Here is a 15,648-nt window from a genome sequence, read left to right on the forward strand (position 1 = left end):
CATTAAAGTAGGAGCCTGTTTCACTTATCAACACAACATATTCTACACTTTAAGTGTGAAAAAGCAATTATAGATATATTCCAAAAGTAATAAGAATAAAACCCCAAAAGTCTTTGCACCCCTTGACTCAATACTTTGCAGAAGCTTCTCCTGCAGCAGTAACACCCATGACTCATTTAGGATAAGTGTCCACCAACTTTGCACTGCGGGATGGTGCAGCTTTCGCCCATTCTTCCTGACAAACTGTGGTGTTAAAACAGCACATCACCGTAAAACCATAGAAATGAGGGCAGAAAGGGACCCAGTGAACCACCCAGTCTGTACAGCAAGCTTATGCCCATATCTGCTACACTGGGCAGGTTACCCCCCATGCTTATCAGTATCCCAAGACCAAAAAAAAAGTCAGGGTCCTCTGATGCTGTTTGAATCCCAGTTTCCCATTAAACGTTGCCGTGGAAGCAGAGAACAATGCTGGAGTTCCATCAAAAGTATCAGGCTTAGTGATTAAGGATAGTAAGCATCGCATCAGCAAGTTACCCCCATGCTTGTTTGTTCCCCAAACCGTAAACGTTGAGGCCCTCGTTGGTTGCAGTCTGAATCCAATTCCCCTTTTCTCACTGCCGTTGAAGCAGAGAGCGATGATGGAGAAAAGCTTGGTGGTGGCAGTGTCACAGGTATGTTGTTGGGAAGTCCTGCAACAGTGCGGACAGGGAGGCTTGAGAAGACTGAGAGGGAAAGATTGATGGTGCAAAGTACAGGCCGATGCTAGGGGAAAACCTGTTCCAGACTGGATCAGGGAGAAGGTTTGCCTGTCAGCAGGGCAATGACCCTAAGCACCAAGCCAAAGCAACAATGGATTGGCTCAGCAAGAAGAAAGTGAATGCCCTCAAGTAGCCCAGTCAAAGCCCAGACCTGAATCTAATACAAAATCTGAAGCAAACCTTGGAAGACTGCAGTCTACAGAGGATCCCCCAGCCAAAACGAACAAGCTTGAGCTATTCTGCCATGAAGGATGGGCAAAAACTGCACATTACTGCTGTGCAACATTTGGCAGATACTTATCCTAAATGCCTCATGGCTCTTACTGCAAAAGGGGCTTCTACTAAGCACTGAGTCAACAGGCATGAAGACTAATAATGCAAGCAAGACTTTCTGTATTTTTATTCTTATTTTTGGAATATTTCTATCACTGTTCTTTCACAAAGAACATGTAGAGCATGCTACGTAGATCAGTGAAAAAAAACTCCTATTTCAATGCATTCTGATTTGTACTTTTCAGACAGAATATGAAAAATGTACAAGAGTGTGACGCCTTTTACAAGGCACCATATATTAACGGCTCAGTTGCAGCCTAGAAGGGATGTCATTGAACTAGGAATACAAAATCTTGTTCAAATCCTTTGTACTACTGAGCAAGACACTTTCTATCCCTGGGTCTTACTTCTCCCTACTGTAAGTGGCCAATAAAATGTGTTTCCTTTTCCCTTTCGGAAACGTTCATGGGGTGATAACAAGCCACCAATTGCACAGGTTTGGCAGGTATGCTTCTGGAAGCATTGAATTGTGAAGGGCATGAAGAGGAAATGTGCTACTTAAGTTCAAAATATTACTTTTAAATCTGGGTTTCATTTCCCGATGAGCAAGGCAGAGAATGAAAGAGAAAAATTAGCCAGAATTCTTTTAACTGTTCATGCAGTAGCTCGTGCAAGGTAATATTTTTGTTTTCAGACAGCTAGGATTATTCAGATTAACACTTAAAGTGTTTATTTGCCATATGGCAAAAACACTTATTAACAGAAGCATTAAAATCATAACATTTTACATACACAGACGTCTTAGATTTCAGCCATTCTTTTCTTCCTTTCAATTTGCAGCTCAAAAGTCCTAGCAGTCACAGAAAATGGCTGCTGTCTGCACAGCAACATTTTCAGGATCAAACAACCATCAGGAGCAATTTGATGGAGGAGGTGGGCCACAGAAAATAAGTACAACAGCAGAGTTCTCAGACAGGCTATGAAAACCTTGCTACTCAGCAAGAGATTGATATTAATGCTGCTGTTTGTTAATGAACTGGTAAGTAGCACTCTCTTGCTGAAAGATAAAAATCTGGTCATTGCATTGCGAGTCTCCAGCAAACCTACAGGCAGGCCAAATAATTTAATCTAGATAAAATACAGGCATGATTAAGCCTGCAGACAAACAGCTACAAGCATAGGCAGAGCTTGACAGCATAAGAAATGGAAAGCAGACCCCTGTTACACTGATAAGAAGTGAACCTCTGCAGAGAGCATACTATGCCCTCATCGCTTATGCTGAACTGGACTGCTTTGCAGCAGCAGATTTAAGAGAACATCAAATAAATGCATCAGGGAGCAGAAATGGCAATTCTGTATGCATGCTTGGAAACAGTGATAGAAAGTACACATCATGATGTGGCAGACCCTTTCCGGTAAGTAGCTGTTTGAGATTTTGTTTTTCTTTTTTTTTTTTTTTTTTGCAAATAAAGCCTCTTTTGCCCGGGGTGGTCATGCAGAAATGATTCTGGCCCTCAGAAAGAAAGTCTTAGCACAACTGGAAATCAAGGATCCACACTACAAAAGCTATTCTGTAAAAATAAATAAAAATAAGCCCCAGAAAAAAAAACTAAAACAAAAAAAACAGCAACCACTATCAACTAAGGAAGAGTAATTTTTCTCTTTATGCTGAGTGAAGGCCAATGCAAAACTGTGTGAATACTAGAACTTAAACGATGGCAGAAAAGGACCAAATGGTCCATCTAGTCTGCCCAGCAAACTTATGATAGTAACTGCTGGCCATATAAGCCACTTTTATAATTATCAGTTTCCCAGCTCTCAAAGTCAGGGCCTCTATTGGTTGCTGTTTGAGTCCAATTTCCCAATACCTCTTGCCACTGAAGCAGAGTGCAATGTTGGAGTTACATCAATACATTAATGCTTATTGGTTAAGGGTAGTAACCGCCATATCAGCAAGTTACTCCCATGCTTGTTTTCCCAGACTGTGCAGTTCAATGTCCTTGGTTGGTTGCTTTCTGAACCTATTCCACTTTTCCTCTTTTCCCCCTGCCATCGAAGCAGAGAGCAATGATGGAGTTGTATCAACAGTATGAAGGCTTATTGGTTAAGGGAAGTAATTGCCACACCAGCAAGTTACCCCCCACCCCCACCCCCATTGCACTCTTTTCTTCATTTCCATCCTCTAGCCTTAAGGGATCCACAGTGTTTATCCCATGCTCCTTTGAAATCTTTTACTGTTTTTTGTCTTCATCCCTTCCTCTGGAAGGGCATTCCAGGCATCCACTACCCTTTCTGTGAAGAAATATTTCCTAACATTGGTTCTGAGTGCTTAGTTTCATTTTGTGACCCCCTAGTAGTTTTGATTTCTTTCCAACAGAAAAGGTTTGTTGATTGTGCATCATTCAAACCTTTCAGGTACCTGAAGGTTTGCATCATATCTCCCCTGCACCTCCGGGGTATACATATTTAGGACCTTCAACCTCTCTTCATAAGTAATTTAATGAAGACCCACCATCATTTTGGTCACCCTTCTCTGGACCGCCTCCATCCTGTCCTCTGTTCCTTTTGAAATACGGTCTCCACAACTGTACACAGTACTCCAGGTGAGGCCTCACCAAGGACATGTACAAGGGGATTATCACCTTTATCTTACTGGTTAATTCCTCTCTCAATGCAGCCCAGCATTCTTCTGGCTTTTGCTAATCGCCTAGTCGCACTGCTTCACCATCTTCAGATTGCTAGACATATCATCTCAAGGTCTCTCTCTTGTTCGTGCACAACAGCCCTTCACCCCCATCACATACAGCTCTTTTGGATTGCCACACCCCAGATGCATGACTCTGCACTTCTTGGCATTGAATCCCAGCTGCCATATCTTCGCCCACCGTTCAAGCTTCCTTAAATCACATCTCATTCTCTCTATTCCTTCCAGCGTGTCTACTCTGTTGCAGATCTTAGTATCATCTGCAAACAGACAAACATTACCTTCTATACCTTCCACAATGTCACTCACAAAGATATTGAACAGAACTGGTCCCAACACAGATCCCTGTGGCACTCCACTTAACACCGTTTTCTCTTCAAAGCAGGTTCCATTTACCATCACAAGCTGTCTTCTATCCATCAACCAGTTTGTAATCCATGCCACCACCTTGGCGCTCATTCCCATTTTATATACAAGTCTTCTTTGTGGGACCGTATGAAAAGCTTTACTAAAATCCAAGTAAATCACATCGAGCACTCTTCTCTGATCCAATTCTCTAGTCATCCAATCAAAAATATCTGATTCGTCTGACAGGACCTTCCCCTAGTGAATCCATGCTGTCTTGGATCGAGCAACCCACTGGATTGTAGATAGTTTACTATCCTTTCCTTCAGCCAAGACTCCATTAATTTTCCTACTACTGAGGTGAGGTTAACCGGTCTGTAGTTTCCAGCCTCCTCTCTGCTCCCACTCTTGTGAAGCAGGACCATAATTGCTCTTCTCCAATCACTCGACACCACTTCTGATTCCAAGCATCTATTGAACAGGTCACACAGCGGACCCGGCAGCACATCTGAGCTCCCACACAGGCCGATACAGTACACTGCGCTCGCACTGTTAACCTGTGTTTGGATGCGCGTTTGACACGCTAGCTTTATCCCTTATTCAGTAAGGGGTAATAGAGCGTCAAAAACACGCTGCCAACCCCCCTGAAACTAATAGTGCCCGCAACATGCAAATGCATGTTGATGGCCCTATTAGTTATTCCTGCGAGATTCAGTAAGTAAAATGTACAGCCAAGTCGCACATTTTACTTTCAGAAATTAGCGTCTACCCAAAGGTAGGCGTTAATTTCTGCCAGCACCGGGAAAGTGTACAGAAAGCAGTAAAAACTGCTTTTCTGTTCACCCTCCGACTTAATATCATGGCGATATTAAGTCTAAAGTCCCAAAACTAAAAAATTAAAAACAAAAAAATTAAAATCAGCCTGCAGCTCGAAAACCGGACACTCAGTTTTGCCGGTGTATGGTTTCCGAACCCATGGCTGTCAGTGGGTTTGAGAACAGACACCGGCAAAATTGAGCGTCTGCTGTCAAACCCGCTGACAGCCACTGCGCTCCTGTCAAAAAAGAGGCGCTAGGGACTTCTGTAATCGAAGTTTCGTCTACTCCACCCCCTTCCACAGTTCTTGTTAACTAGCAATGGTCCTTCTCCAAGGTCTTCTTTAGTGAACACCAAACTGAAGTATTTGTTTAATATTTCTGCCATTTCTTAGTTTCTTTCTACGTATTGATCTGGATCAGCTTTCAATTTCACTATTCCTCTCTAGCCTTTTCTACTATGTATCTGCAGAATGTTTTGACACCTTGCTTTACCTCTTTGGCAATCCTTTCCTTCTGCCAGACTTTTTGCTTTCTTGATTACTTTTTTCATCTCCTTAAGTATTACCAGATATTCTTCCCTGTGTTCTTTTTGGGATCCTTTATAATTCTTGAATGCTGCTTTTTTCGCTTTTATTATGTCAGCCAACTCCTTTGAGAACCAGATTGGTTTCTTAATTCTTTTACTTTTGTTTACTTTTCGACATATAGATTTGTTGCTTTTATAATTGCTACTTTTAGTTTGGCCCGTTGTTGTTCCACCTCTCCCATTTTTTCCCCAGTTTACTAGCTCTACCTCCAGGTATGTCCCCATTTCGACAAAGTTCGTAGTTTTGAAATGCAAAATTCAGGCCTTTGTGCGACTTCTCCGTGTCTTATTTGTGATGTCAAACTATACCGTTTGATGATCACTGGTGCTAAGGTGGGCACCCACCCGGACATTAATGAGCACTAGGTCAAGTATAACACCCTCTTTTGTGGGTTCCATTACCATTTGTTTGAAAAGAGCCCCTTGCAGTACATCCACTCTCTCTCTACTAAACAATGGATTACAACTCCAAGGAACAACTGAAATGAGGCATTTTACTTTTCTTGGCTTCTTGTTAAAGCACAATAGTATTTCTATGTATTTTAAACAGAGTGGTAGCTATTTTAAAGGACTGTTTGCAAAAGCAAAAATAAATCTGGTTAAATGGATCTAAAACAACACTTAGGTACTAAGAAATAAAAAGATTCCCTAGCAACTAATAATTTGGAGTCTATGTGATACCACATGATCTTTCCTGCCCAAAACAAACAGAATACAAGAAAGAAACAAATTAGAAAATAAAGTATAACCAGCAGAGCTATAGTTACATCATGCCTAATATGATCTAGGCAATAGGCACTATTGCCAGAAGGGTACTATAAGGCTGCTGCTCCTGCAGCCCAGAGGGGGAAAAACAGGAAAGGTTAGATTAGGGAGCTGAATAGCTCTTCTTTGGTCTTTTCTGCTCTGCCCACTCCAAACTGTCGCTCTTTCTTCCTCTTTCCTACAAAACAGCTAAGACGGGAAGAGGTTGGATTATGAACACAATGGCTCTTTTCTTCTCTCCCCAGTCTGCTCTAAGAACATAAGGAAATTGCCATACTGGGTCAGACCAAGGGTCCATCAAGCCCAGCATCCTGTTTCCAACAGCGGCCAAACCGGGCCACAAGAACCTGGCAAGTACCCAAACACCAAGATCATCCCATGCTCCTGATGCAAATAATAGCAGTGGCTATTCCCTAAGTCAACTTGATTAATAGCAGTTAATGGACTTCTCCTCCAAAAATGTATCCAAACCTTTTTTGAACCCAGATACACTAACTGCACTAACCACATCCTCTGGGAACAAATTCCAGAGCTTAATTGTGCATTGAGTGAAAAATAATTTTCTCTGATTAGTCTTAAATGTGCTACTTGCTAACTTCGTGGAATGCCCCCTAGTCCTACCGTGTTTCCCCGATAGTAAGACACCCCTGATAGTAAGACGTAGTGGGAATTTTAGGGAGGGTCGGCTAATGTAACACATCCCCGAAAGTAAGACGTACCTGTCATTTCAAAAAAAAAATTATTTTTAAATCCCTGTCGGAGGGCCGCGTGGGTCCAGGCGGCTGGCGGCGGGAGCCGGATGGTCGCGTGTTAAATCTAGGCCGCGGGCGGGTGGGCGCTTGTTCCAGGCGGCGGCGGCGGGGGGGGGGGGGGGGGGGGGGGTGGACACGCGTTAGTTCGAGACAGCCGGCGGGCGGTCGCGTGTTAAATCTAGGCCGGGTCGCACAGGCGCGCATTCATTCACTGCCGGTGGGGGCTGCCCTCGGCAGCCCCCACCGGCAGTGAATGAATGCGCGCACAGGCCCACAGCGCCTGTTCGACCCCTGCGATTCGGCGCTGGGGGCTGTGGCAGTGAATGAATTCATTCATCCAGGCGGAGGAGCCGGCTGCTTTCGCCGCTGCCGGCTGCTTTCGGCTGCTGCTGCCGGCTGCTTTCGGCGCTCAAGGCAGTCACATGCTGTGACGTCACGGCATGTGACTGCCTTGAGCGCCGAAAGCAGCCGGCAGCGGCGAAAGCAGCCGGCTCCTCCGCCTGGATGAATGAATTCATTCACTGCCGCAGCCCCCACCGGCAGCCCCCAGCGCCGAATTGCAGGGGTCGCACAGGCGCTGTGGGCCTGTGCGCGCATTGAATGCGCGCCTGTGCGACCCGGCCTAGATTTAACACGCGACCGCCCGCCGGCCGTCTCGAACTAACGCGCGTCCACCCGCCCCCCCCTCCCGCCGCCGCCGCCTGGAACAAGCGCCCACCCGCCCGCGGCCTAGATTTAACACGCGACCACCCGGCTCCCGCCGCCAGCCGCCTGGACCCACGCGGCCCTCCGACAAGTATTTAAAAATAATTTTTTTTTGAACACTCAGGTTTTTTTTCCAATATAAGACATACCCTGAAAGTAAGACATAGTGGGACTTTTGGGGGTAAAAAGAAAGTAAGACGCTGTCTTATATTCGGGGAAACACGGTATTATCCAAAAGTGTAAATAACAGATTCGCATTTACTCATTTAAGACCTCTCATGATCTTAAAGACCTCTATCATATCCCCCCCCTCAGCCGTCACTTCTCCAAGCTGAACAGCCCTAACCTCTTCAGCCTTTCCTCATAGGGAAGCTGTTCCATCCCCTTTATCATTTTAGTTGTCCTTCTCTGTACCTTCTCCATCACAACTATATCTTTTTTGTAATGTGGCAGCCAGAACACTATACAGTATTCAAGGTGTAGTCTCACCATGGAACGATACAGAGGCATGATGACATTTTCCATTTTATTAACCATTCCCTTCCTAATAATTCCTAACATTGTTTGCTTTTTTGACTGCTGCAGCACACTGAGCAGACGATTTCAAAGTATTATTCACTATGATGCCTAGATCTTTTTCCTGGGTGGTAGCTTTTATTATGGAACCTAACATTGTGTAACTACAGCAAGGGTTATTTTTCCCTATATGTAACACCTTGCACTTGTCCACATTAAATTTTATCTGCCATTTGGATGCCTAATCTTGCAAGCTCCTCCTGTAATGTATCACAATCCGCTTGTGATTTAACTGCTCTGAATACTTTTGTATCATCCACAAATATATCCGCACTTGTCATATTCTTTTCCAGATCATTTATAAATATATTGAAAAGCACCGGTCCAAGTACAGATCCCTGAGGCACTCCACTGTTGCTGCCTGGGTTGCATATGTTTATGTGTTTGTGAGAATGGGTCCTGCCTGGGATTTGGGTGGATGTGAATGGGAGCCAGCCTGGGGCGTGTGGATGTAAATAGGAATTTGTCTGGGGTATGGGTGTGAGAAAGAGAGAAAGCATAAGTGTAAATGTGAGACAATCCCAGGGTAACTGGAAATCTAAATGGAGAGCGTGAATTTTTAAAATCCTTTTTAGTTTTATTTTTCAGGTGTAATTTGTTGTGTCTGCTGTTTGAAATATTTTACTGGCATTTAGGACATTTAAAAAAAGCAAACTTGATAATTAAAAACTCATTATTTGATCTTTTATTCATCGGCTTTTTTAAAAAAATTATTAGAATGTTTTTAGTATTATGATTATGTATTTAATTTTTTTTATTTTGTTTGATGCTTGAGGAATGATAATGGTTCTGTTTTTTTCATTGTTGCACTGCATAGAGTGTCTGATTTCTTGAAGTTTCCAGTTTAGTTTTTGTCTGCACGTTTGTATTTCTACTTTATGGTTGCTCTATTCTGTATTTGGTGATGGTCTGTTTATGTTCTGCATGTGTGACTGAGGTTAGGCAGTTTCCTAATAGGAAGTGTATTAGTGTATTCGGGCTTTCGGAGGGTCAAACCCACATCCAACACACATCATAATAGGCCTAATACCATATGGGTTCCAAATGTCTTTTTTACAGGGATTTCTGGCTGGCATCACAGCAGTACATGCAAATATAATGTAAGTGATTTTTTTTTTTAACTCAGAATACTCTGATATATTTTATGTAAAAAAGAAATGCATAACGCTTAACTGTGTGCGTAGAATGGGGTGGGTGCGGAAGAGTTGTGCAAGGCTATAAGGTTCCCACTTGCACCAATCTTTTTTTCAAAGTTTGTATCACAGAAGGAGCTGGGCTTTGAAGACCGTACCTTTGGTAAGGACACAGAGGATGGAAGCAACTCGGAAAAAGGACTACTAAATGATATAAGGTTTGCAACATAAACCCTATAAAAAGAGGCTTAAGGTATTCAAAATGTACTCAGATGAAAAATGGGAAAGGGGATACGATAGTAAACATTTCAGTAGGACGGTGAAATTTCTAAAGAGAAAAGTAGAAATAAGGATCAAACAAGATGTAGGTGAGATCTTTTTATTGGAATAAGTCAATACATCTATGATTAGCTTTCATGCCCTATGCTCCTTTCATCAAGTCAGCACAGTTATAATGCAATGCATCGGATCAGAATTTACTGTTCTAACGAAGGGAGCACAGTTTTCAAAACCTTGTTACAGACAAAAAGGTACAACTTATTTGTTTGTTGAGCCTTATTTCTACATATTCAAGTGGACTAACATGACGAGCACAGTACTTTGTTTCAGAGAAAAGGAAATTCAAGGACAAGAAGTCAGGATCTGAGATTGCAGGGTGGAAGGTACAGAGAAAATACTTTTTGATGTAGAGCGTAGTAGACGATTGATATAATGTACCTGGAGAGGTGGTAGAAACCAGTGGTATGATGAAATTCAAGTATGCTTGGAACAAGAAGAGGGTTAGCAGATTGTATTGCTGATTATAATATCGTAAACAACTCATTCCTCCTCTCCCTCTGAGAGCAGAGGGAATGCAAGAGGTGATAAGGAGAAAACACTTTGCAGATAAAGGAAATGTGAGCTAGTGACACTGCAGACCACAGGGTAGTTGGGTGGAGGCCAAAAGGCTACAATTCCCCAGAAACCAACCAGATGAAGCTAGCAAGTTGGCAGTGGTGAGGTGCCATTCAAAGCCATGGAGATATAGATGGCTGGATATTTAGGCAATAACCTTAAGTTTAGATAGCTGATTAGACTATTACAATGCTTGGTAGTAAGACAGGGGAGACAGGAATGCCTGGGTGTTGGATTTCATAGACTTGTTTGCTCATTTACGCAGGATTCTAGAGATCAAAAGAGGAAGATAAAATTGGACTTAGATAAGAAGTATCTAAGTATATCCTACAAGCAGTCAAGCTTTTTTGGCTGAAAGCTGGGATGTAACCTTAGCAGATCAGAATAATTAGGATGGCTGGAAGGATCTATTTTTTTTCTGCTGTCATCTATTTAAAATTATTTTCCACCCATAATGGTTCTGCCATGCTGGGCAGATTATAATAAAGTAAATCATCAAATGAAAACATTACAATAAAACAAATTAGCACTTAAATAACAAAGCGCTCATAACCAGACTGAACACCACCTAATAAAAACCTATCATTTCCCAAAAGCCTCCTGAAAGAATTGCTTATGAAATATTATCCAACCCTTGTAAAGATTCAGATAATCCATTCCAAAGAAAAGGATCTGCAATGGGAAAACCCATTTCCTAGTTTCATTCAAATGCCCACATTTCATTGAAGGAACTGACAATAGCTCTTTACCCTGTGAATTAAGAGGTCAAGCAGGAAAATAAACAAGAAGAAGCTTGGACAAATAAACAGGGCCATTCATTTTTAAAACTTCAAAGATCACTACAAGAATTTAAAATTTAATATGCTGTTGGACTGGAATCCAGTGCAATTGTTCCCATGGTTTACCGCTCAGAATAAGACAGGCAACTGAATTTTGGAGAACCTGCAGAACTTTCAAATGAGAAAGAGGGAGCAGGGCATAAAGGGAGTTACAGTAGTTCAGATTTGTAAGCATAAAAGCATGCACAATTGTGCGGAAAGTCATTTTTATCTAAAGTATAACTCAAATGGGGTAATAATCGTAACTTGAAATACCCTGATCCTAGTTAATGTATCCATACCTTCTTCCTTTCAGGAAGGAATTCTTTGTCTATCCCCATAGGGTCAGGAGTGATCAGTCATCCACCACTTAGAAACCTGCTGCTATAACAATGGATGTACCATGGTCCGTTATTACTAATCTGGAAATCTCTCTATTTTAGAATAGATTCAGCTTTGGGAACTTTTTTTTTTGGGGGGTTACCTTTTAAAAATCAATGGGCATTCTCAGCTTAAGGAAAAGGAAGAGAAGATTAATGATGTAAGGATAAATGTTTCAATTTACATGAATATAATGTTGCCTTAATTAAGGATAATGCGGTACGTCAAAGATTAGAAGATATGGGAAATTATTTAATAAGGCTTAATTTAAGGTTTCTAAATTTCCCTAAATGTCCTTTAATCCTCTCAATGGAAATGCTAAAGAAGCTTTACCTTGACTTTTTGAAGGTTTCCAAAGAGATGAGTCCCTCTTTTTCTAAAGTTTATTATTTGCCTGATCCACAAAGTAGCTTCTTTTTTTGATAATTTAGACCTTAGAGGGTTTCTTGTGGAGGTAATTCTGAAGTTACTGAAAGAGCAACATTGCTGGTTACATTCACTAGGGAATCAGATGAAAAAATAGCCTCAGACGCCATTATTTATCTCAGAGAAGGCTTTTATAGGTCAAAAGTTTTAATTGTTTCCAGATTTAGTTAAAAAAAAAAACAACAGAGAAGAAGAAACTAAAAAAAAAAAAAAAGAGAATTCTAGCTTTGGGTGCAAGTTTCTTGTTAAAGTTTCATTGTAAATGTATGGTTCAATTATTAATCAATTATATATTTTTTTGATCCAATACAGTTGGAAGGATTTTCCAAAACAAAAAACCATTTCAGGCAATACTAATCCATAAGTATCTGTGCTTTGGCAATTTTTTAAAATTTGTAATACTTATAATGGTTTCCATTGTATCTGCCCCTATATTGTGTTCTAATTAATAATGATAACCAGTATGTACATTGCTAGGCTTTTTTTGTTTTCAAGAGTCTCTTGATTAAATATTTCTGGAAATTAATTTAAAAACAAGTTTTTAAACCTGCTGCTCCCTTCCTCCAAGATAAGATCCGAATCATTGAAGGACAACCCCACTAATCCCTCTTCTCTTCAATTGTTCTAACAAAATGGCATGATTAATTGTATCATATGTGCAGCAATAGCTAAAAAACTATAGCTGCCCTATCAGTTTCAAATTCATGAAGCAAGAAATCTGTTACAGATAAAAGCTGGGTCTCTATGCTATAGGTTCACCAGAAACCGCACTGCTGAGGATGTAAATCATCATCATCTGCCAGAAAAGTATCAAGTTAGGAAAAAATGTTTTCTAATAGAGTCCCCATGCTAGACAGATTATAGGGCGATAATTGGAAGGGCAATCCACAACCAAATTACTCTTCTTCAAAACAGGTCAAACCCGAGGCCTATTTCAAGTTGCTAGGTACCCTGCTAGATACTCTAGAAAACCGTGTCTTAAATGAGCATATCAGTGAAAATGGGCATGGATCCAAATAACAAAATACATTTTTCAATGCATCTCACACAAACCAAGTCTGGAGAGGAAACCATTTCCTTTTTACTCCTTACTAATGTTTAAATTACATTGAGAATTTCTCACTTTTTTAAATTTATCAACAACCAAGGAAATGTTCTGCACACTAAAATCTGCAAACTCCTGAGGAGAAAATGTTATTGTATGAGATGATTTGCAACCATGCAATAACTTAACTGTAAAGCTCATAAGGATGATTCAAAGATTTGATTAAATGAGATATAAAATAATTCTAACCGATTCAAAAAAAAAAAAAAAAAAAAAGTACTATATTCTATATCTACTACATTCCTCTGATATACCCTGCTACTCCTGAGTTGGAGCAGGGCCTGGCATAAACCCTGAGTCAGCAGCCCGCTTATCTGCTTAGAAGAAGTTTTGGAGGGACCGTTGAAATCTTGGAGGTTAATAATTGTTGAGGAAATTTGGAAAGTTGTTAAAACTGAACTCTCCATGTCCTTTTGTATGCATGATCTTTCTAGGAAAACAAGAGAGCAATCTAATTTGTTCTTACATAGTTATACCTTAGAGGCACTCGCGCGCCGGCGGCCTATTTTGCATAGGCCGCCGGCGCGCACAAGTCCCGGGGCTTCGTAAAAGGGGCGGGAGGGGGCGTGTCCAGGGGCATGTCAGCAGGCCGGGGGTGTGTCTGGTGGCATGTTCGGTGTCAGGGGGCGCTCCGAGGCAGGGCCGAGGGTGGGCTGGGAGGGCAGCCCGAGTCCCCCGGCACTGCGACCTGTGCCGGGGGATGCCGAAGTGGCAGGCATAACTTGCACAACAAAGGTAGGGGGGGGATTTAGGTAGGGCTGGGGGGTGGGTTAGATAGGGGAAGGGAGGGGAAGGTGGGGGGACGCAAAAGGAAAGCTCCCTCGGAGGGAACGGAGGCAGGCTGCGCGGCTCGGCATGCACAGGCTGCTGATTTTGCGCAGCCTTGCGCGCGACGACCCCGGATTTTATAAGATATGCGCGGCTACGCGCGTATCTTATAAAATCCGGCATACTTTTGTTTGCGCTGGTTGCGCGTACTTTTTTTAAGATCTACCTCAAAGTGATTATCAGATTCAGGTAGTCAGATATCTGATCTGAAGATAAGTATTAAAAAAAAATGCTATTCTCCAAAGAAAAATTGAGTCTGGAAAGCACCTCAAACTAGTAATCTACGTTTCCCAAAAGGTTCCATCTTTGTCTTAAGTGGCAACAGATCTGGATTTCATCTAAAAATTACAGTACGTCCAAGACTACTTGTAAAATCGACCCTGTTTTTTTCACCTTAAATACAGACCACAATTAGACTTTGAGAAACTTTTTTTCCATAATAAATAAGATATGTTTTTGGGTCTCAGGATTCATGTTTTTCCTGATATTGCTTAACCTAGCAGCAGAAGAATTTATTTTGTCTCTGCCAAAAAGCGGTTCAAATAGGGGCAGAATTTTATTAAAAAATGTTGTCTAAAGTTCATTAACGTATTGGAGAGTTGGTATATTTTCTATGATCCAGATCAATTAGTAGCTGTTTTGAAAGATAAACCTAGAATCTATGTGATAGAACACGAGAAAACTTTCTCCCCTCCTCTTTTCTGGCTGTCTGCAATTCTTTTTTTCTCTTTCCCTCGCATGGCAAAAGGTCAGATCCATTCATTTTTATTTTTTAGATATGCTTTTGCCTCTGCAGTGCTTTTCCTCTTTATATTGGATCCCTCTTTTTGTGGGAAATAGAACAGAAATCAAGGTATATATTTCCTTTTTGCATTTTGAATTATGTTAAATTTATGTATCATTTGTTCCTCATTTTCGGTGAGTCTTCTTCCTTCAAAGTATGTTTGCTCTTACATTTTTAGATTCAAAATTTATTAAAAAGCCTACTTAAACCACAAAACATTTTTCACTGACACACAAAAGCACTGAAGAAAAAAATTATGTTCGAAGAATCTGAGGGGCCCAAGATGGCACTGTGAGAAGACACGCTTAGAGGAGCTCCGCTATCATTTGGTCTATTCTGTGGCTCACAATGATTGAAGGAAGGTGACGTTCAAGAGGGTTCCCTCCCACTCACTCTCAGACTATCCCAATGCAGCAGTATACAATACTGGAGCTTTTCTATAAGAACATAAGACTTGCCATACTGGGTTGGCTGCCATCTCTCACTGAGCTGCTTTTTTTTTTTTTTTTTTTTTTTTAATACTTATCTTCAGATCAGATAAGCAGTGGATTTCTGCAGCTCCACCTTAATAATGGTTTATGGCCTTTTCTTCCAGGAACTTGTCTTAAACTTTTTTTAAACCAGCTACACTAAGAGCTTTCACATTATCCTCTGGCAACGAATTCTAGACCTTATTTATGCAACAAGAAAAAAAAATATTTTCTCCTATTGGTTTTAAAAGTACTACTTGGTAACTTCTTTGCATGTCTCTTGTATTTGTACTTTTTGAAAGAGTAAACAAACATATTTGCGTTCACCCATTCGATTCCACCCATTATTTTATATACCTCTATCATAATAATATCCTCAACCATGTTTTCTCCAAGCTGAAGAGCCCTAACCTCTTTAGCTTTTCCACAAGGGGGAATCATTCCATCCCTTTTATCATTTTGGTTGCCCTTTCCTATATATTTTCTAATTCTGCTATATTTGTTTTGAGATACAGTGACCAGAA

At 41.2% G+C, this 15,648-nt stretch overlaps 1 protein-coding gene across 4 annotated transcripts in view; it reads right to left on the reverse strand.

Annotated features, from left to right (window-relative positions):
* The window catches only part of HS2ST1 (heparan sulfate 2-O-sulfotransferase 1), a 220,205-nt gene that overhangs the window by 27,813 nt on the left and 176,744 nt on the right, over positions 1-15,648 (reverse strand). The window lies entirely within an intron of this gene.

Source organism: Rhinatrema bivittatum, chromosome 10, assembly GCF_901001135.1.
Source record: "Rhinatrema bivittatum chromosome 10, aRhiBiv1.1, whole genome shotgun sequence".
NCBI lineage: Eukaryota > Metazoa > Chordata > Amphibia > Gymnophiona > Rhinatrematidae > Rhinatrema > Rhinatrema bivittatum.